Source organism: Sturnira hondurensis, unplaced genomic scaffold (genome assembly GCF_014824575.4).
Source record: "Sturnira hondurensis isolate 20B ecotype Veracruz unplaced genomic scaffold, ASM1482457v3 Scaffold0008196, whole genome shotgun sequence".
NCBI lineage: Eukaryota > Metazoa > Chordata > Mammalia > Chiroptera > Phyllostomidae > Sturnira > Sturnira hondurensis.
The window spans coordinates 521,635-545,072 of NW_028080827.1; the positions used below are offsets into that span (position 1 = coordinate 521,635).

The 23,438-nt window shown below is 40.2% G+C and overlaps 1 protein-coding gene and 1 pseudogene across 5 annotated transcripts in view; one reads left to right on the plus strand and one right to left on the minus strand.

The window, feature by feature from the left end:
* Nucleotides 1–23,438, minus strand: part of FRMD5 (FERM domain containing 5) — a 300,110-nt gene that overhangs the window by 81,863 nt on the left and 194,809 nt on the right. The window lies entirely within an intron of this gene.
* Nucleotides 4,087–5,429, plus strand: LOC118992566 (keratin, type I cytoskeletal 18-like; annotated as a pseudogene).

Below are 23,438 nucleotides of genomic sequence, written 5' to 3' on the forward strand. Positions count from 1 at the left end.
ATGTTTTAATCCTGACACATTTCCCCCTTAAATCCCTTCAAATATTGAAGGTACTTAAATAAGCTCTTACACAAACAGCTCATCAGAAGGGAAATCAGAATTTTCTTCTTCATTGAGTTCTTTTAAGTTCAGCTGTTTAGTGGAATGATGCAAAAATAAATAAATAAAATCACACCAATTAAACTACACATGATGTGAGATGACATATTTTCTGCTCCAAAATTTTCAACATCTCAGTTACTTCGAAACATCTGCTTAACTTGGAAAAAAATAGATTGAATGACGGAATCTCAAAAGTCAATCAGTCTACGACCCTGCTCTGGATCTTATGAGAACTAAAATATCCTCCAAATGTAATTGCCTGATTAGTGTTTCTGAACCTTAACTTTGCAATACTTCAAAGCACCAAACAAAATGATTTTTAAACCACTTTCGTTTGTCAAGGATGCCATGCAGCCCTTTCTGTGAGTGTGTGTGCTTGGTGCACGTGAGACTCCTTCCAAAAAGGTTGGAAATTATGAGTCTACAAATTTCAGGAGAGGTATAAGCAAGTAGGGAATTACTAAATGTCATTAGCAGTTGGTCATCATTAAGACAATTTTATATTTAGGGTTTTTCTTGGCAACATTGATTGTAACGTTATTTCATGTCTTCTAACCATACCATCTTGTGAAAATGAAAAATTACCATCATTTGTCAGCCTTTTTTTGAGGAGGGTAAATATCTTTCTCCATCATCACCTCAAAAAACTGATTCATATGTTTTGCAGTTTGCCCAGCGTAGGTTCACAAAAACTCTCAGAAACTTAAAAATTACTAATCTTTGTTACAGATATGAAAACTGAGGTTATGTGTCACCTATTTAAGTATGTATAATAATTTCTAATTAGGTAGCTAGAAATTGCTGAGAAGGGGCTCAAATCCAGGTTTTCTATGCCAAATCCTGGGTTCTCTCCACTCCTCCTTACCGACATCACAGAAGTGTCATGTGTTTTTTTTTTTAATTTAGTTTTCCTCTCAGTGCTTTTCAGTCTTGTAGCCCCAAACCGAAGTTACACTCCAGTGATGTACAGTGAAAGCATCACCACCTGATTTGGAATGTTGTACTCTTGCCAAACAGTCTTTTCTTATGAATTATTAATCCAACTACCAGTCTGCCTTGATTCTCAATCATTTTCCCACGCTTCCTTGTGCTAGCAAGCATGTAAGCTCCATTGCTTAGTTAACTTTCCCTCCTTAACACACCCATCATTTATTGAGTTCTTACTGTGGGTGAGATGCTATGCTTACTTCATTTCACTTAATTCTCATGTAATTCCACAAGGTATGCATTATTATCCTATTTTACAGAGGAAGAATATGTCACATATTAAGCTATTTGGGATTATTTCCAGAATACATCTAAGAGAATTTGAATTTTGTCTCTCAGGTTTCTCTTTGTCCCATTTATGACATGACGTGTGTTTCCTTTTGGTAAAGAAGTACTAAATGTCATTCCAAAGAATGACTCACACATGAGGATCCAGATTATCAGACTAACTACTCCTGTAGTGAGACTCATGGCTAGCACAGTAGCTGGCACGTAGGTTGTACCTAGAGCCATTCAAACCTTTGAGTATCATTGATGGACCTGAGTAAAAAGGTACAGAAAAATATCCAAGTAAGGAAATAAAAAAGCAGGAGGAGAAAAAACAGGGACGGTTTTGCACATTTCTGTTGCGTTTGAGGTAAATGCTTTTTTAAAAGGAGGATTTGTTGCTTTTCATTCTAACAAGTCCCTGTTGGTACTACTACTATTCAGGTGCCTGTTCTTTCCCGCATGGTGCTCTCTGTAACTAACAGCTACCACTAAAATGACAGACCCGAGAGAAACAGAAACATCTAGTACTGGACTTTGGGCCTCTCTGCTGGCCATTTATGTCATTCCACCTCACAGCTGGCACACAAGCAACACTGATGTCGACACTTCTATCTACTCCCTGAACAGAGAAGAAAAGAGGCCTTCTGCTCTCTCAATACAACTCTCCCCACCCCCAGCCCTCCCACCACAGACTTTTGTGCTTTCTTACCAATTCAAACAACCCCAAGTGACTATTTATGTAAGAAGTCTCTCTCCTTGGACCTCATAGCTCACTGCCTCAATTCCTCTAAATAGAGCCATCTGTTAGCCAAGGGCTCAACATCAAAACATTCTTTGATGAGTCACAATTACTGACAAGTACAATGTGAGTGCTGCCAGAATGATAAATTTAACACTACTCAAATATTCATCATGGACTAAATAAGGAGCCTTTTAGGTTTCAAAAACAAAATATTTTAAGGTTTAAAAAACTGCTTGGCTTTAAAATAAACTAACTACAGTCCTGGTAGTTCCAAAGAAATTGATTGGAATTGAGGTTATTGTTAGCAAAGCTAACATTATGTGTGTGAAAATAATCCTGATTGATTTTAATAGTTGAAATGAAAAACTTTGCAAACATAATAATGAAGTGAGCACAATAAATTGGGAGATTAGATGGAAGAGTTCTGACTTTAGCTGGGACATCAACTGCTTTATCTATCCAGACCAGATGATCACCAAAATCCCTTCCGGGGCTAATACTCCTTCATGAGTATGTGATTCAGATCCATGGACATATGGCTGCTCTTAGGATTCCAAGAGGACTTCATTGATAGTAACATTTTCTGTGTTGAGATTCCCGGCATCTCTGAGATTTTTTCTGCACATTCTTGCCTGTTAAAAGGCTTGTAAATCTAGTGAATGAGTGGACTTATGCAATATTTCTTTTCTCTCTGAATGGATTCTAGTTGGCAGGGCCCATTACTTAATACTACAGGAAAGAGCAAGTTACTCAAATTCACACTTACTAAACTTCTTCAGTAAGATGGCTATTTTAAAAAATGAGATCCATATAATGAAAACCAAAGTTCTCCTTTGGTCTGTTTTTCAATCAATAAAAAGATAAATTAGAAACATACAAGGGAGCCCTGATAAGACTACCAGCTGACTTCTCAATGGAACCCCTCCAAGCCAGAAGGGAATGGCAAGAAATATTCCAAATAATGAAAAGATAAATTAAAAAGAGCTCAGTAATAATGAGCAGTGGGAAAAAATAATTTAGAATTTGAGTTCATTGTTATGACTAAAGACTGAGTAGCAAAAGTAGACAAACTGAAGTATAATAGTGTGTTTGAAAAAAAAATGTAACCTATGTAAAATTGTCTACCTGCCAAGATGGAGGCATAGGTAGATGTGCTTTGCTTCCTCATACAACCAAAAGAAGACAGAATTGCCAGAAAATCAAACTGTGTGGAAGTCCAACAACCCAGGAAGTCCAACATCCAGACTGGTAGGAGGGGTGCAGCCAGGGTAGAGAGGATGCATGGTAAAACGATGGTCCAGGCTGGCAAGGCAGCCATTGGCAGACCTGGTGGTCTCACATTCATGTGTGGGTAAGCTGAGAGGAACAACTGGGGAGCAAGAAAGTCTGTGCAACTCAGGGTTACAGCACAGGAATCTAAAGCCTCAAAACCTCTGGCTGTAAAAACTTGTGGGGGTTTCAGATGCAGGAGAAACTCCCACCCTCACAGGAGAATTCACTGGAGAGACTCACAGGGTCCTAGAATGTACACAAACCCTCCCACCCAGGAATCAGCTCCAGAAGGGCCCTTGCTTGTGGGTAATGGGGGAAGTGACTGAAAGCCAACTGAGAGCTGAGCAAGTAGAACTGTTCCTTCTCTGACTCCTTCCTCACACAGTGCCACAACTCAGCGATGTGGGTTGCCCTACCCTGACAAGTACATAAGGCTCCGCTCCTTACAATGTAACAGGCCCACTGAGACAAAGAAATGTGGCCCAAATGAAAGAACAGATCAAAACTCCAGAAAAAGAACTAATCCATGGGGAGACAGTCAACCTATCAGATGCGGAGTTCAAAACACTGGTAATCAGAATTCTCACAGAAATGATTAAATGCAGACACAAGATAGAGGCATAAGTGAAGGCTATGCAAAATGAAATAAAGAAAAATACCCAGGGAGGTGCCTCAACCTGAGTGTTGGCTTGTCACCTTCCTCCCTAAATAACATGAGCTTCAGTACACACTCCAGTTTCTTCACAAGCTACTGGACCCTGGGCTCCATGCAGTTGCCCAGCTACCGGGTCCAGCCAGGAAGCAGCATGGCCAGCATCTATGCAGGGACTGGGGGCTTGGGCTCCTGGATCCTGGTGTTCCACTCCACCAGGGTGTGGGGCAGCTGGGAATCCAGGGTCCTGAGCAGGGATGGTGGGGAGTCTAGTGGGCATAGGGGGCATCCAAAGCAAGAAGGAGACTATGCAATGCCTGAATGACCACCTGGCCTCCTACCTGGAGAGGGCAAGAAGCCTGGAGGCTGACAATTGGAGAATGGAGATAAATATCTGGGAACACCTAGAGAAGGGACCCCAGGTCAGAGACCGGGGGCATTATTTCAAGACCACAAGGACCTGAGGGCTCAGATCTTTGCAAATTCTGTGGACAAGGCCTGCATTGTTCTACAGATTGACAATGCCTGTCTTGCTGCTGATGACTTCACAGTCAAGTATGAGACAGAGTTGGCCATGCACCAGTCTGTGGAGATGATATCAATGGGCTCCCCAGAAAGGTCACTGATGACACCAGTATCATTCAGCTGCAGTTGGAGACAGAGATTGAGGCTCTCAAAGAGAAGCTGCTCTTCATGAAGAAGAACCACAAGGAGGAAGTAAATGGTCTACAAAACCATACTGCCAATCCTGGGTTGACCATGGAGTTGGATGCTCCCAAATCTCAAGACCTCAGCAAAATCATGGCAGACATCTAGGCCCAGTATAACAAGCTGGCTCGGAAGAACAGAGAGAAGCTAAACAAGTACTGACCCCATAAGATTGAAGAGAGCACCACAGTGATCACCTCGAAGACCACTGAGACAGGTGCTGCTGAGACAATACTCAAGTTGCTGAGATGTATGGTCCAGTCTTTGGAGACTGACCTGGACTGAATGAGGAATCTGAAGGTCAGTTTGGAGAACAGCCTGAGGGAGGTAGAAATGTGCTACACCATGGAGGTGGAACAACTCAATGGGATCCTACTGCACCTGGAGTCAGAGCTGTCCCAGACATGGGCACAGGGGCAATGCCAGGCCCAGGAGTATGAGGCCCTGCTGACATCAAAGTCAAGCTGGAAACTGAGACTGCCACCTATCACAGCCTATTAGAAGAAGGGGAGGGCCTCAATCTTGTTGATGCCCTAGACAAGAGCCACTCCTAACAAACCATCCAAAAGGCCATGATCCACAGGATTTGTGGACAGCAAAGAGGTGTCTGAGGTCAATGACACCAAAGTTTTGAGGCATTAAAGGCAGCTAAAGTGGGGCATCCCTTGGCAGGGCAGGAAGCCAATAAAAAGTTCAGAGTTTTTATATACACACACATACACATATGCACACATACATATACATATACAGGGAACCAACAGTGAAGGGAAGGAAACTGGGACTCAAATTAATGATCTGGAACAGAAGCGACAATTAAATATTCAACCAGAACACAACAAAGAAATAAGAATTCAAAAAAATGAGGAGAGGATGAGGTACCTCTGGGACAACTTTAAACATTCCAACATCTGAATCATAGAGGTGTCAGAAGGAGAAGAGGAAGAGCAAGAAATTGAAAACTTATTTGAAAAAATAATGAAGGAAAACTTCCCCAATCTGGCAAAGGAGATAGACTTCCAGGAAGTCCAGGAAGCTCAAAGATTCCCAAAGAAGCTGGACCCCAGGAGGAACACACCAAGATGCATCATAATTATATTCCCCAAGATGAAAGATAAGGAGAGAATCTTAAAAGCAGCCATAGAAAAGGAGTTACCTACAAGGGAATTCCCATAAGACTATCAGCTGATTCCTCAAAAGAAACCTTACAGGGAAGAAGGGGATGGCAAGAAGTATTCAAAGCCATGCAAGGCAAGAACTTACATCCAAGATTATACAGCAAAGCTTAACAGCAAAGTTATACAGCAAAGCTTTCATTTAGAATGGAAGGGCAGATAAAGTGCTTCCCAGATAAGGTCAGGTTAAAGGAGTTCATCATCACCAACCCCTTATTATATGAAATGTTAAAGGGACTTATCTAAGAAAAAGAAGATCAAAACTATGAATGGTAAAATGACAACAAACTTACAACTATCAACAACTGAACCTAAAAAAACAAAAACAAAAGCAAATTAAGCAAACAACTAGAACAGGAACAGAATGACAGAAATGGAGATCACATGGAGGGTAATCAGTGGGGAAGGGGTGGGGAGACAATGGGAGAAAAGGTACAGGGACAAAGAAGCATAATTGGCAGGTACAGAATAGACAGGGGGAGGTTAAGAATAGTGTTTTAGAGGGAAACATTCTGTCAGTGTTTTAGAGGGTAAAACACTCTGTCAGTGTTTTAGAGGGAAACATTGATGTTCAAGAGGAGCATCCATTGGCTGCCTCCCACACACCTGCATTGGGGATGGAACCTGCAATCTAGGTGTGTGCCCTGATGGGGAATCAAACCTGCAACCTTTTGGTTACAGGACAACGCTCCCACCAACTGACCTGCACAGGCTAGGGCAGCGAAGATATTTTTTATTTATTTTTAAGGATTTTATTTATTTATCTTTAGAGGGGAAGGAGAGGGAGAGAAACATCAATGTATGGTTGCCTTTCGTGCGTCCCCTGCTGGGAGTTGGCCTGCAGGGAACCAGCCTGCAACCCAGGCATGTGCCCTGACTGGGAATCGAACCGCAACCCTCTGGTTCGCAGGCCCGCACTCAATCCACTGAGCTACACCAGCCAGGGCTAGCGAAGATATTTTTTAAAAGAACTAAAAATTAGTTGTGTTCCTTACAAATGGAATCTTTTCTATCTTAACTTTTAATGGAGAAAAGAAGGAGGATGTGTGCTGCCTTGCAGACGACTTCCTTTCTTACCAAGATGTGAGGGAGCGGAAGAGCAAAAACAACTGACCCAACCCCCTTTCTCAGAATTTCCTGGGAATGGCTTTTTAAAAAGCTACCTCAGGTACATGGAAAATGAAATATATTTCTTTTGTTCTCCTGACTCCTATTCTGTGTGTTTCTTTTTTCCAAGTTGGAGTGATGACAGTCCACTTATTGTACATGAGGTGCTTCAAGCTTTCCTACATGTGGTTTTAATAGAATGCCTTGTATCTATCTATGTTATTCTACTGTGTATGAATGTGTATGGAATATGCAGGGTGATTTTACTGCCTAAAGGAAATTGGTTTTCTCTCTGTACTCTGAAGAAAAAATGTGTTCTTGTGCTTAACCAGCTTTTCCTAAATGGCAAAAAGACTTCTTTTGCTAAGGACACTATCATTTCACAATCATTTATTCTTACACTGCTTAAGAAAAAATTCTATCAAGAATTTTAAACTTAATAACTGAAAGACATTGAAAAATCTTTGCTTTCACCAAAATCCTATACACTGTCTTTTTATTCTGATTTTGTGCCTAAAGTAACATTGCTTTATGTTTCACAGGGTAAGACAAGACTGTGGGTAAATTAGAAATGATTATATCTATGGACCTTAATTCAGATTTAGGAGGAAGTATACAGTTTGTTAAAGACACCCCAAGAGAGATTTAAATTGCTTGCTTCTTTAACTACTCAGAATTTTATAGCCATGTAGTTTCACTTCTCATTTGGTTATTCATTAAAAAATTATTTACTCAACACCTACTACATCCAGGTTCTATGAGAGTTTCTGAGGATATTGATGATGAACAAAACAGATATGGTCATCTCTACCCCTCACCCATGGAATTTCTCCATATAAATGAGTGGAATTTCTACATATAAATGATGCAATCTTTTGATTCCTGAAAATTATCATATACACTCAAAAACCACTAAAAAGTCTTCTTAAAAAGGACTCATTTTAAATGTCTTAGCCAACAAATGACTGTAATTGGGCCCTGAGAGGACTGTATGTTGCCTACAACCAAATCCATAAGACTTTTTAGGCAGAACACAGGCCATCGATAAGCCTGTGACTGTGGGAATAGCAAGGGCCTATACTAGTTAACTGGATGGTTTGATGGTTAAGAAAAGATGAATGACACTAGCTCTCTCTCCTAAGATCCTCTGGAGGTAAGAACTTTAATGGTATAAATATGCTTTCATTGGAATTATGTAATTTTATTTCTTCTGCTTTTGAATCGAAACAACCTCCTCCCTCAGCCTGCCTTTCATTATAAAATCTGCCAACTGGCTTTAATTATTGTCAGGTTTCCTGCCTCTCTCCCATAATGAGGGTCTTTTTTTTTCAGTAGGGACCTGTAGGAACTTGTGGCAAATTTCTGTCCTGACAAGGTCTTAGCAATTGGAACATGCCCTTTAGCAAACATACCCATTAGTGAGGTACCTGGTTCACACACAAATGAAGTCAAACACGGAAAGGCATGAGAGCATCCTGGCTGAGGCACAAACCGCACTTGACAGAATACAGATCCCAAAAGGGAGGGCACAAGAAAAAGGGGAAATTGACTCCAAGCTTAATTTCCTGCAATCACTATGTTGTAATGTAATTGATGAACTAGATAAAGAGAGTTGTAAAATTAAAACTGGAACTAGGTGGAGATCTCTTTTTAAAACAAATCTCTATTCCCAGAGACCACGCAGGTTGCTGGCCCGAAGCTGGGGCCTATCTGCAACGCTTGCTATCTGCTTCTGGTGTCCAGCCTTTGCCTTTGTAGCGTTCCTCCTTCAGCATTGGACTGGAGACTGAACACAGCTTAGGAGTCAAGAAAGTACCGCATCAGATGTTTGTTTTCAGCTTACGCCTTCTCCTGCTTCAACATGTGTGGTATCTAGAGAAACTCACTCTTCTTGGATGCAGCATTACCCCGTCTGTTTCTGAAGCTCATTTCCAGGAGCGTTTCTTCAGTAAATGAGGTGTCTTTTTCCCCCTCAAAGATTTTAACTGCACTGGGTTTGCTTTGGTAGCATACTGTACTAATGTGGTAGAAAAATGAGAATGTAGAAGGTGTAAATCCCACTGGGGAGTAAACTGTTGACAAGGTGGGAAGATGAAATTTGGGCCCTTCAGAAATTCAAATTCTTTTGTGTTGCTAGTATACTTCAACGATCAACCTAGACACAGTGGGGAGCACTGGCGGGGGACAGGGATGGGAATATAAGACAGAAAACTGTACTTGAACAAGAATTAAATAAAATAAATAAATAAATATAAGACAGTTTAGTGGAAAATATTTTAATGGTGCTTAATGACAGACACTGAATATGCCTCAGATGGAGAACTCACACCTTATTATTAAGATAGTTCACCAGTCACGGAGGACAACTCAGCCCCATCTCTTTCATTCCTTCCAGCAGCCCCATGTCACAGAATATCAAGTTGGATGGAGTTAAGGACTTCAAATACATCAATGCTTTGAAAAACATAATTAAATTATGCTTCTTTGGGTCAAATGAAATCTGTCAGCTTGGCATTTTTTCTTCACTTTATTTTCTTCAGTTTTGATTAAATACAGGGGTGGGCAAAAGTAGATTTACAGTTATTCTATGGAAAAATAATGTAATAATTAATAAATAATACAAGAATATACTGTTTCATGTACTCACAACTGTAAACTTACTTTGCCCATGCCTGTATAATTGTAACCATAGACTAACGAATAGTAAGAGTTGGCAGGAAGTTAGCACTTAGTGATCTGAACTCTCATCTGATGAATAAATGTCTCTGTATCTGCTAGACCTAGGGTTCCTTGAGGTGAACTGTAAAAAGGTATCTCTTCCCCTGGGTGGCTGATGCCAGGATGCATGTTGTAGCTACTGTATTATGGGCTGGATTTCACCCTTAGTGGTTCCTTTCGCCAGGTGCCCTTGTGCACTAACCAACCTCCACAACTGCACAGTCCTTATCTCAGGGAACGGATTTCCAGTCTCCCCTTGAGTGACAGAGAGCTCACCACCTCATACAAATAGTCCACTCTACCTTTGAACAGCTTTGATTGTGGCATGTTCTTCTTCACAAGGAGAAGAAATGCTTTCCTATAATTTCTACCCACTGATCCTAATTCTGCTTCTGAAGGAACTGAGATAAATTCTGTCCAGGCTTCTGCACAATTTTCCTTCAGACACCTGATGCTGGACTGTACCTTGTCTTCCAAGTCTCCCTTTCTACAGGCTGAATACCTAATTCTTTTTTTTTTTTTTTTAAATTTCAGTTTTCAACTACAGTTTACATTAAATATTATTTTGTATTAGTTTCAGGTGTATAGCACAGTGACCAGATCATCATATACTTTAAAAAGTGGTGCCCCTGATATGACAGTACTCACCTGGGACCACACATAGTTATTACAATATTATTGACTATGTTCCCTATGCTGTACTTTACATCACTATTTTATAATTACCAATTTGTATTTTTTTAAAGATTTTATTTATTTATCTTTAGAGGGGAAGGGAAGGAGAGAGGGAGAGAAACATCAATGTATGGTTGCCTTTCGTGCGTCCCCTGCTGGGAGTTGGCCTGCAGGGAACTGGCCGGCAACCCAGGCATGTGCCCTGACTGGGAATCGAACCCCGATCCTCTGATTCGCAGGCCCGCACCCAATTTGTATTTCTTAATCCATTTCACCTTTTTTATCCCCCTCCCCCCTCCCCTCTGGCAACCATTAGTCAGTTCTCTGTATCTATGACTCTGTTTGAATTTTGTTCATTTATTTTATTCACTAGATTCCACATATAAGTGAAATCATATGATTTGTCTTTCTCTGACTATTTCACTGAGCATAATACCCCCTAGGTCCATCCATGCAGTTGCAAATGCTAAGATTTCATTCTTTTTTACAGCTGAGTAAAATTCCATTGCATGTATGTACATCTTCTTTATCCACTTGTCTACTGATGGGCACTTGGGTTGCTTCCATATCTTGGCTATTGTAAATAATGCTGCAATGGGCATAGGAGTGCATATATTCTTTCAAATTAATGTTTTGGGTTTCTTTGGATATATACCCGGAAGTAGAATCACAGGGTCAAAAGGAAATTCCATTTTCAACTTTTTGAGGACCACCCTGCATACTGTTCTCCACAGTGGCTGCACCAGGCTGCCTTCTCCCAATTGTGCATGAGGGCACCTTTTTCTTCACCTCCTCATGAACACTTGTTGTTTGGGGATTTACTGATGATACCCTGAATACCTATTCTTACACATGAGTTTTTATGTGACATTTCTAGATCTTGTTCAACATCCTATGTTATTCTCTGGTTTGCTAGTGTCCTGTAACTCAAGACCATATTGAACAGGATTCTCTAAATACACAGCTTTATAATATAGTAAAGATATTAAATCTTGATCTGAATGTTCTGTTTCCTTTAATACAACAACTTAAACCTACACTTAGTTTTAGAAAAACTTACATTGTTGGCCTTATTCAATTTGTGGGTATCTAGAACCCCATTTCAAGGCATTCCTTTACTAAGCCAGATTTCCCAAATCTTCTACTTGTCAAATCTTCTACTTGTCTACTTGGGTTTGGGAACACAAAAAGTCTCTGACTGCCAACTTCTCGGAGTATCTTTCTTTTTCTGGTCTCCTGTCCAGTTGTTTAGAAATCACATAATGTGGCCATTCATTTAATTTTCTAGCTTTATATTTTCTGCCAAGTTTCTACTTGTTAATTGTTAGGACTAAATGTGAGACTTACTATGCCTAGTACATTTCTTTTTGTTGGTTTTGGTCCACTGTGTCACATGTTAGAACCCTGTTAAACACAGCAAATTAACTTTTTTTGGAGGTTATCCACAGTTAAGTCTGAGAAAAATCACAGCTGTAGTGAACTGGGCTCAGAACAAGGCATTTCACCAAGATAGAGAATCACCACTTGGGTAAGTTTGATTTACAACCACTTGAAAAACCATTTCTGAAGGGTGTTGCTTAAAAGGTCGGTTCAATCTAGAGGGGACACCTATGTCCTGACCTTGTTTTTCTCAGTAGTCCTTTCACCTAGATAACAGAAGTCACTAGCCCGATCTATAATGCTCTGTGGAAATAAGTCCCTGTGTATCTGGAACACAACTAGGCACCTCAGCTTTGATAATTCTCGTTAAGTCTCTAACTCGAACTGCGGAAGAAACTGGGACCAACAACAATCATTAATATAGTGAAAATGAGACATTCCTCCATATTACTGTTGCTCTCTCTAATAGGTACTTATCCCTCCAGCTTCAGAGCCCTTTTCTGAGCCTTAGTCTGTAAGTTAGGCCATTTCTTTTTCTGGGCTAAACCCTCCTCCTTCTCCCCCTGGTGAGGAGACAAATGTTCATTTGTCTGTTCATTATATATCAGATAGTTCATTATTTACTCATTAGATATTTATTGAGCATCCACAATGCACCTTTATATAGTGCTAGACACTGGATACAATGGTGAACAAGATAAATCTGTAATGTACTGGGGAGGGGGGACGACAAAGAGGTACTCCCAGTGCGGTATGGTAAGTGGAGCAGTCAGGGTTACGGCACAGTGCTATGAAAGCATGTAAGAGGGCCCCCTGGCCACAGGGGGAGATAAGGAGGACAACCTTCCCCCAGGAAACAGAATCTAAGAGAATTCCTTAAGAATAAGTGGGAGTTGGCCAAATGACAAGGGTCATCAAAAGCCTTCTAGGAAGAGAAGAGTATGAGCAAGGGTTTGGGAACACAAAAAGTCTCTGACTGCCAACTTCTCTGAGTATCTTTCTTTTTCTGGTCTCCTGTCCAGTTGTCTAGTAATCACATGATGTGGCCATTCATTTAATTTTCTAGCTTTGTATTTTCTGCCAAGTTTCTATAAGTAAAGACTTACCTTTTGTGCCTTAGAATGGCCCTACTCTCACGTTTCCCTTTTCTTTCAGTGAAAGCACTGGTGTTAGTAAACTCTTACTGCATTCTGGCTTCTCTTTCTCAGGGGAAGGGCCATACCTTCTACATCTTGATAGTTTAGATCCCTGGCAAGTGCCCAGCATGCACTAGGTATTCAACACATGTTTGAAATATTGAAAAGCAAAACTTAACTATTTATGAATTCTAATGTGCATAAAGAATGTTCTGTAAGATACAACCAGATCCACGTAGAAATCCACCCTCTGACTTAGAAATCATAAGCAGCCAACTTTGCAGCCAACACATAACCATCAAAGGGCTACTTTTTGTCAAAATCAATCTCAACAATTTTTGTCTTGAGAAATTGTTATGTGCAGATCTCTTTCATTGCTCAAAGCAAGTTTACCAAACAGGACCGAGGCTCTTGTGCCTTCTGACAACCATCTCTAAGAGTTGCTGGACAATCTACCAAGGTGCCGGCTGCCTCAAAGGCAAGAACCCCAGGCTACCCAAGTTCTGCCCAGCGACGTGGAACTGTCTCTCTCTTTTAATGTGCTCAGTTGGAACAGAATCACAGAGTTCATAGAGCAGTGAACCATGAGGAATGAGAACAGATTAGCTGAGAGAAGTGATAAACTAGGCCTTGCCGAAGGGACACTGACAAGTGAAGTGACCTCATGCTTTGCTTTCAAATCAGAATTCTCAAAAGTCATCGAAGTTGGAATATGCCAGGGCACATGATAAAGATCAGAACTCCCTATTAGCAGAAATTAGGAGACAATAAAGTTAACAAGCAGTGAAAAGATGTAAAGAGGTATTTGCCCCAGAATCTAAATTTTTATTTCAGAATTCAAGAGCTAAAAAGAAAAGAAAAAGAAAAATTTCAACTACCAATAAAAACAAAAAATAGCCCTGACTGGGGTGGCTCAGTTGATTGAGCATCGTCCTGCAAAGGGGAAGGTTGCCGGTTCAACTCCCGGTCAGGGCATATATGTGCCTGAGTAGAGGCAAACGGTTGATGTCTCTGTTTCGTCAATGTTTCTCTTCCTCTATCTCCCTCCCTTCCCTTCCCTATAAAAATAAATAAATAAAATCTTTAAAAAACCACAAATGGATGAAAAGCAGACCATAAGACCAAAATATTCCTACTAAAGAAAATGCAGGGCCACATATAAAAGCAGCCCAGAGAAAAGGAAACCAGAAGGCCCAATAAACACTTGAAAGATGCTTGATCTCAGTGTTGACCAGGGACTTGCACTAAAACTGCAAGGAGATACCACTTCACATGTGAGTGATTAGCAATATTAAAACCTCTAACAATTATGCTGAAAACTACAAAATACTGTTGACAGAAACTAAAGAAGACCTAAACAAAAGGAGAAGTATATTATATTCATTGGTTTCAAGACTCAATATTGTTAAGATGCCAATTCTGCCCAAATGCACCTATACATTCAGTGCAATTGCAGTCAAAATGTCAGTGGGCTTTTTTGTAAAATTTAACAAACCAGTTCAGAAATTCCCATGGCAATACAAAGGACCTAGAACAGTCATAAAGAGCCCAGAGATAGCCCTGGCTGGTGTAGCTCAGTGGATTGAGTGCAGACCTGCAAACCACACGATCGTGGTTTGATTCCCAGTCAGGGCACATGCCTGGGTTGCAGGCCAGTTCCCAGTGGGGGACACATGAGAGGCAACCACACATTGATATTTCTCTCCCTCTCTCCTTCCCTTCCTCTCTGCCTGAAAATAAATAAATAAAATATTTTTTAAAAAAAGAGCCCAGAGATACACCCATATATTTTTCCTAGGTTGCTCTAAGCTGGCATCTTCCTGATTCATATGCTATTGCTATTTGTTGATCACAAATTTTACAAATCATCTTTGGAGGGAAAAAGCTAATTGTGACTTTGGCCCTACATGTGTGAGGAAATGGTCTTCCTGGCACTGGATATGTGATTAGTTTTATTACACAGAATTTATGATTGGTGTGTATGGTGCCACAGGCCTGTGACAATAAGGCTTTCCTTTGTGCAGGAAAGGATGTAACCTAATAGGCACTAACATTCTTGTCAGTCAGCAGGGGGAGCCTTTCCCTCACCAGGAATCAAGTCCAGAGTCCTGGACTGGTCTTTTTTGGCCCTCCCAGCGAGCATCCTCTTCTTCTCCTCATCTTGCCTCACCTCTGACACAGTGGACAACAACCTCCCTCTTAAACACTGTTCCATATTGGCTCTGAAGATACCACACTCTCTGGTGGGTCTTCTGTTTACTATTTCAGACTCTTTCTCTTCTCCATCCCTGAAAATGTTGGTGTTCCCCAGGATTTTTTCTTCCAATCACTTTCCTTACTGTGTGAAGTCTGAGATTTCCCATGCACTTTCATCGCTTCCACTGCCCCTACAAAGCAATCACCCATCCCTCTCCTGAATTCAAATTCAGTTAATACCACCTTAGGCAATGTTTTCTTCATTCTACACATTCTTTAAGAAAACATTTTTAGTTTTTATTGTAAAAGTAAATCACATTTACTATTAAAAATAAAGAAAATATAAATTCACAATTTTATGTTCTAATTTCTTCATACAAATTTCTTTCAACTCAAAATAGTTTCATCATCTTTTCCTTTCTTCCTCTATCACCCTTCATTCAACTTGTAAACACAAAAATTATCCAAACTATAGCTAATGTGCATAAGATGAGGTCTAGTTATATGCTGCTTTCAATGAACATGAAAGCAATATGCCTTGAAGGATAAATAAAAAATTAGTGAGTTATATATAAAGCCCCTCAAAATGTCCAAAACCTACTTTAAAATTACTGTAAAACTTTCCATCAACTTTCATATCAGCCTCTGATATTTGCAATTTTCATTAAGCATCACATTCAAAATTTTTAAAAACCTGTATTATTCAATATTGGTTTTTATTTTTATAACCTATTCTATAACTACTTGTATTTCTGCTGTTTTTCATTACAAATGTACAGTTCATCAGTTATACCATAAGTTAAATGATATTTTGTGAGTTAATCTAAATATATTTTCACCATTTACAATATTATTTCTCTGGAGAAATAGTATACCTTAGGTTTCTACAAATCAATTTAAAATAAACTTTTGGAATATACCCTATGTGTAAATTGGGGGAGGTCCTGAACTTTTCTAAGGGCTGTAGAAAATGATGGTATTAATTACTGTATCTAATTTCACTTTAAAACTTTTATCCTAACTGAACCTTTGGGGACAGTCCTTTATATCATTACCCCTATCTAAACTACTCATCGGGTGACTTTTATATCTCCTATATGATTTATCTTGATGAACTCCCTTGGGGAGGAAATGTTTGCAATGACCACATCCTGATTCCTAGTCCTTTATCTCTCACCAACAAGTTATTTCCTTCTGTAAGGTTTATGCTTTCTAGAGTTCACAGAGCCCAGGCAAATTCAGAGCTGTGGGATGTGACACTATCTCTCTTCTTCCCCGTATTTCCATACTACCTAAGGCAGTGGATGACAGAAGATATATTCCCTTCTCCTTTGAGACTTTCTTCTCCAGGGCTGTTCCTTGTCTTTCTTTCCCTTTCCTCTTTGGAGATAGTTACACCTATTGGACATACCCTTTACATGCTCATACAAGCAAGACAAACAAATTGCTTAGGACATTCTCCATGAATTTCAAGAATAAGGGTAACACATGTCCTAGGTCACAAATACCTTTATTACAACGAAGAAGATGAGTGGTGAGTGGGCTTCGGGTTTACCTTCTTTTATACAACAGAGTTTTCCCTAAAAATTATGTTAATTAGAAATTGATTAATTTAAAATTCACTAGGACAATGGGCAAAACTAAAATATACTACTTAGGAATGCACATGTTGGTGATAAAATTATAGAAAGAAAAATGCAAGGAAGTGTTTTCTATAAAAGTCAGAAGAGTAGTTACTAATCAGAGGCAAGGGCTACAATCGAGTCAGGGCACATGTCTGGGGCTTCTGGAGTGGGGGGCAAAGTCCTGTTTCGTCACCTAGGTGGTTGCCTTAGTTCAGGCTTCTAAAGCAAATTACCGAAGACTGGGTGGCTTTAGCAATGAATGTTTATTTCTCACAGTTCTTGAGGCTGGGAAACCCAAGATCAGGGAAGCAGCATGGTTGGGTTGTGGTGAAGGACCTTTTACTGGTTTATAGAGGCTGTGTCTTCTTACTGTGCCCTCACGGGGCACTGGAGAGAGAGATCATCCCTCTGTATCTCTTAATCCCATTCATGAGAGCTCCACCCTCATGAAGTAATCCCCCCCTAAAGGCCCACTTCCAAATATTATCATATTGGGGATTAAGGCTTCAAAATGGGGGAGATATAAACATTCAGTCCATAGCAGTGGTGTTCAACCTTATAATTAGTTTACAAGGTTTTCTGTATCTGTGTCTTACAATAAAAAGGTTTTAAAAACTGCATTGGGAATTTTGGTTTTTAGATGAAATGTGTCAACTTTTCTTGCCTTTGAAACAAATAGTTTTGTAGCCCTCACCTTATTGAATAAACAGAAATTTTTATGTTACATTTGATTAATGGGAGATGGAACTATATGGGCAAAATATTGTTCCCTACATTGCCAATGAATAAGCCTGTGCTTCTGAGGGCAACCCTGTGTTTAGCACTGTAGTAACTGCTTCCATAAAGGGTTCAATCTGCTTTGCATGGCATGTTCATGAAGCTCCTACAGCCCTGGGCTTTTATAAGTAGATATTGGCCCGTAGTGATTTGTGTTCGATTCCCAGGAGCAGGAATAGATCATTAGAGCCCATTGTTGGGGTAAGGGACTGGAATTTGAATTCAGCCTTCCATGGCTTTAAAGATGCAATTTTCTTCCAGACTCAAAACAGTTTACTCCCCATGTAAACTACAGGGGTGAGGGGACAATATGGGGAATCTGGAATAAAAACCACCACTCATGACCTGAAGAAACCTAGGTAGTTTTATAAAAACTGTTGGGTAGTGTTTTCCTCTCCAGTCCAAAAAGTCCAACAGGATTCTTATAACGCCCTAGAGGAGATGCTTTGAATATTTTTGTATATTTTCTGTTTCATTAAGAATTTCTGGAATGATCTCTGCTCACGTTTAATCCACTACTCTTCACAAATGTTAGATAAGCCTGGAAAGTGTCCCAAAATGGTCAAATGGTGAGATAAGGCAGACTGTTTATTAGCTAACAACAACACAGGAGGTTGGCAACGATATGAAAATCAAGACCCAAAGAACAGAACCAATCTGCAATTGGAGAGCAGAGTATTTAGGGTAAGGAAACCCAGAGATATCAGATTATGGTTTAATTCCAAGTCCAATGCACTGCTGAGTCCCAGATGTTCCATTTGAATTCCTACAGTTGCCACTTAGAAATACTAGCCTATAAATTTAATTGGTTATAGGCATGATTTCCCAAGACGCTTGTTTACTTCTGTAACATAGCATCATATTGCTTTTAATAAAGTATTTAGGCCCCCCAAGTATGTTTTAAAAAAATCAAAGCTAATTCACTACACTTAACATTTAAGTGCTTCTCTAAGTCAATAAAATCTGCCTCTGTTTAAGTATAAATAGGATCTCAACTATCTCAGCTCTTGTAATAGAGAAGTTTCCCTTCCACTCTTGCAGAAGTCCTTCAGAAAATGGACCTGCTGGTTGTGAGAGATAGCCTTTAGGTCACTGCTATTAGAAAAGCAAATGTGGCCCTCTTTAGGAAGAGTTATACTAGTGAAAATAACTCATTATCTGTAACATGGTAGGTATCCTCCATTAAGTCTCTAACATTTCCCTATTCACTTTCTAATGTCTTTTCTGCTACCATCGAAGTCTTTTGGTCCCTTAAATGCTTTCTTGCCTCTGATTTTAATTAGAACCTGGCCCTGGCTCACTTTCAATACTGAGTGGCTGTGTGGCTCCATTTTGACACCCCTCCGGTCTCTGGACAACTTCCTTACATATGAAATGATCACTGAAAACATAAACACCCAAACCACACATCAGAAATCAGGGTCTTCTTGATCTTAAGACAGGTTCCCAGGTGGAAGTGCCTTAGGAGACTAAAAATATATGCTATTTTAACCAAAAGAGGGTTTCAGTAAAGTTAAGGCTGGAACTGATCTTAGCCAGGGTTGTAGATGGTATTCATTTTCACATATTCATTGTATATTACACGTAAGAGGCATTCATTTACTTATTCAAAAACATTCATTGAGCACCTACTGTGTTTATGGCTGCAAACAGAATAATAAATAGTATAATCTCTGCTCCTTGAATTTTCAATAATAATCAACAAGTCTATAAATCCTCAAACCTACTATGTAAATACTACAAAGGAAAAATGCAAGGACAATAGGAGAGCAGTAAAGAGGGAGATTTGACCTAGTCTGGGGTTTAGGGAAGGCTTCCAAGGAAGTGTTTTAATGTGAAGGAAGCAGAGAAGATACCCAAGCGAAAGGGGAGTGGAGGGAAGAGTCCTTAAGGTATAAAGGACAGATTGGTAAAGGCCTTGAATCAGAAAGGAATGAGGCACATTCAAGAAACTGGAAGAAGCCCAGGCTGGTTGATCTCAAAAGAGGGATCAGTCAATGTGGGGGAGATTCAGGTCAGATGGTGTAGAGCCTGGGAGACAATGTTAAGGATCTGATATGTCATCCTAAGAGCAAAAGGAACCACTGAAGAATTTTTAAACAAAGAAGTGACAGGATTAGATTGTGAGTGATCAGAAGGGAACAAGATTATGGGAGGGGGTGTAGTTAGGAAGCTCTTTCAATGGCCCTGGCAAGAGATGAGAAGTGAATGGATTTGACAGTTCTTCAGGAAGGAAAATGGATTGAACTAGGTGATGAAAGGACCTTGAAGGATGATGAAGAGGGAGGCTTGTCCACTGGGCAGATGAAAGTTCCATTTACTGAAATAGGGCTTGTCTCAGAATAGTTCTACAGAGAAGTTTCCTACTTTGCAGGAAAAAGAATCAACTAAAGCTTATTCAACAGCTTTAATGATATCAACTTCTATGTTAACAATAAGACTGAGTGAGCTCTTAGAACAAGAGAAATATCTTACAGTTGGAGAAAAATGATCTGGTAAGGCTGTCAGAGAACTTTTTAAAATGCCATATAATCTACACCTCATTAAAGAAAGCATGGATCTCAAGAATTTTAAAGTAGCGAAGAAAAAGGTTTTACATATAACAAAATTAGATGCTTTCATGTAGAAGGAGGCCAGGACATTACAGCTTTTAATCTTTCTTTTCCATTCCTTATTTCTTTGGAGACAATGAAAAAGAAGCACTGAAGGACCTTTATAGGTATTTTAATTCCAAGTTTCACTGGGGAGGCATCATTTATAGGAAAACCTAATAATACTAACCCTGGTCTTCACTAGATGTTATAAAAAGTATCTGACAGATACTATTTTGTAACTCTCGAATGAGTGACCAGCTAAAAATACCAACTTGAGATTGAATTGGTCTCTGCTTAGGCCAAGCATGGATGAGAAAATGACAGAAAACCACAGGTGTCAGAATATAGCATGAAGATTTCAGAATACATAAGACAAGACTACTAATGATTGCACTGGGCCTAGAGAGTCAGGTGGCGAGGACACCTGGTTTCATATACAGGACAACTGCCAGCAATCCTTGCCTTCTGTTTGGAGGACTCAATGTTATTCTTCACTCAGGAAGAAACGGACCCTTGGCACTTTTACTAAGCAGTTCTTAAAGAACACTTTGGCTTTTTACAAATTACATTGAAAGATTCTAGAGACTTCCGCCAAGATGGAGGCATAGGTGGAAACACTGTGCCTTCTCCCACTACCAAGTTTGAATACAACAAAGGTTTGGAGAACAAAGACACAACCAAAGAACAGAAAATTGAATTATACGGAAATCCGACAACAACTAACCGTTCAACTGGGATGGTAAGAGGGGCGGAACCAGCAGTGGAGCAGGGTCAGGGCAGGAAAGATCCCCAGACCTAGGCACGCAAGTGGCCCAGACCCAGTCAGGGGGCGGGGCAGACTGACCGAAGTTGCACATTCGCGCACACTGAGACGGACCACGCAGGCCCCAGGGGGCAAGGGCTGACAACGGTGGCACACTCACATGCAGTAGGACGAAACGTGTGGGCCCCGGTGACGGTGGCAGCTGCGGCCGCAGTGGCGGGAGGCGGCAGATGGGACCACCATTGCTCCTCTTTGACCCCACCCCCACATACAGCGTCACAACCCAGCAACTGAGTTGCTCAATAGCTCTGGCGAACACCCAGGGCTCCGATCCTAATACGTAACAAGCACGAACAGTCCAAAAGATGGCTCAAGAAGAACTCAAAGCCCCAGAGCCAATAACTCTAAGTGACCAGGAAATAGCCAACCTCTCAGATGCACAGTTCAAAACACTGGTCATCAGGATGCTCACAGAACTGGTTGATTATAGTCACAAATTAGAGGAACATATGAAGGCTAAACTAATTGAAATGAAGGGAGATGTCCAGGAAACCAATAGTGATGGAAAGGAAACTGGGACTCAAATCAACAACGTGGACCAGAAGGAAGAAAGAAACAACCAAACAGAAAAGAAGGAAGAAACAAGAATTCAAAAAAATGAGGAGAGGCTTAGGAACCTCCAGGACATCTTTAAACGTTCCAACATCCGGATTATAGGGGTACCAGAAGGGGGAAAGAAACAGCCACGAGTGGAAAACTTATTTGAACAAATAATAAAGGAGAACTTCCCTAGTCTGGCAAAGGAAATAGACTTCCAGGAAATCCAGGAAGCTCAGAGAGTCCCAAAGAAGTTGGGCCCAAGAAGGAACACACCAAGGCATATCATAATTACATTAGCCAAGATTAAAATGAAGGAGAGAATTCTAGAAGCAGCAAGAGATAAGGGGACAGTCACCTACAAAGGAGTACCCATCAGACTGTCAGCTGATTTCTCAAAAGAGACCTTACAGGCATGAAGGGGCTGGAAAGAAGTATTCCAAGTCATGAAATCCAGAGACCTACAGCCAAGATTGCTTTATCCAGCAAAACTTTCATTTAGAATGGAAGGACAGATAAAGTGCTTCTCAGATAAGGTCAAGTTCAAGGAGTTCATCATCACCAAGCCCTTATTATATGAAATGCTAAAGGGACTTATATAAGAAAAAGAAGATGAAAAATATGAACAGTGAAAGGACAGCAAACACACAGTTATTAACAACCACACCTAAAACAAAAGCAAACCAAGAGGACAGCTAGATCAGGAGTGGAACCATAGAAATGAAGAACACATGGAGGGTTAGCAACAGGGGAGTGGGAGGAGGAGAAGGGGGGAGAAGGTACAGAAAATAGCATAGACAGTAGGTAGAAAATAGATAGGGGGAGGGCAAGAATATTGGGAGAAATATAGAATCTAAAGAACTTGAGACACGTGGTTATAAACTAAGGGGGAGAGAATGGTGGGGGAGGGGGTGTGCAGGGTGGAGGGGAATGAAGGGGAGGAATAGAACAACCGTAATGGTATAATAGATAAAATATATATATTAAAAAAAGAAAAGAAAAATTCTGTTAAAAGGAAAGAAAACAGAAAAAAAATCTTAAAATAGACTTCTGGTATGGTTTCCAAATAACAGAAGGTAATGTTTCTTTGTTTATCAGGGTGTAGGACTTAATGTTTAAAATATTTACTAACTGATGCTAAACTTCCTTTGGAAAGACAGAACAGTATTCACATGCAAACTACATTTTCACAGGTTTCTTTTTCAAATCTTCTTTTCTTTCTTATTATCCTGGGATCTGACACAACTACACATAATCAAAACAAGTGTTATAGGTACATTTTGGTCCCACTCTTCAGGGTAAACTTTAACTTATATCAAAAATGGAATCTGCCCTGGCTGGTGTAGCTCAGTGGATTGAGCGCGGGCCTGCGAACCACACGATCGCGGTTCGATTCCCAGTCAGGGCACATGCCTGGGTTGCAGGTCAGTTCCCAGCAGGGGACTCATGAGAAGCAACCATACATTGATATTTCTCTCCTTCTCTCCTTCCCTTCCTCTCTAAAGATAAATAAATAAATAAAAATTTTAAAAAATGGAATCTTTTCTGCATCTCCTCAATAGGGCCTGTGGCTGTTTTAAAACAGTGTGCTACTATAAGAGGTACTCATGAAAAGATAATTCTTCGTTTCCAGTATGTAGCCCAGACAGGACTGTTTCGATCTCCACTTAAAACCTGAACCATGTAGAAGAATATGGATGGTAGGGCCTGCCACTTTAATAGCTTCAAGGCATTAGCTTAAAGTAATGACCACATTGGTAAGGCCAGGATAAATCAGCTGGAACACATGAGATATGGAGGAAACAACACTGCACCTGTTCTTTCAAGAACCAAGCACTGTCAAAAGCAGTTTCTCCTAGGAACCTGCTCTCAGGGGCACTGGGTGTGCTTTTAGAAGATGAATTGTGTTTATTCGTCAGTTCCGCTGAAGATGGGAAAAGGTAAAACTATCTAAAAAGGGGGAAA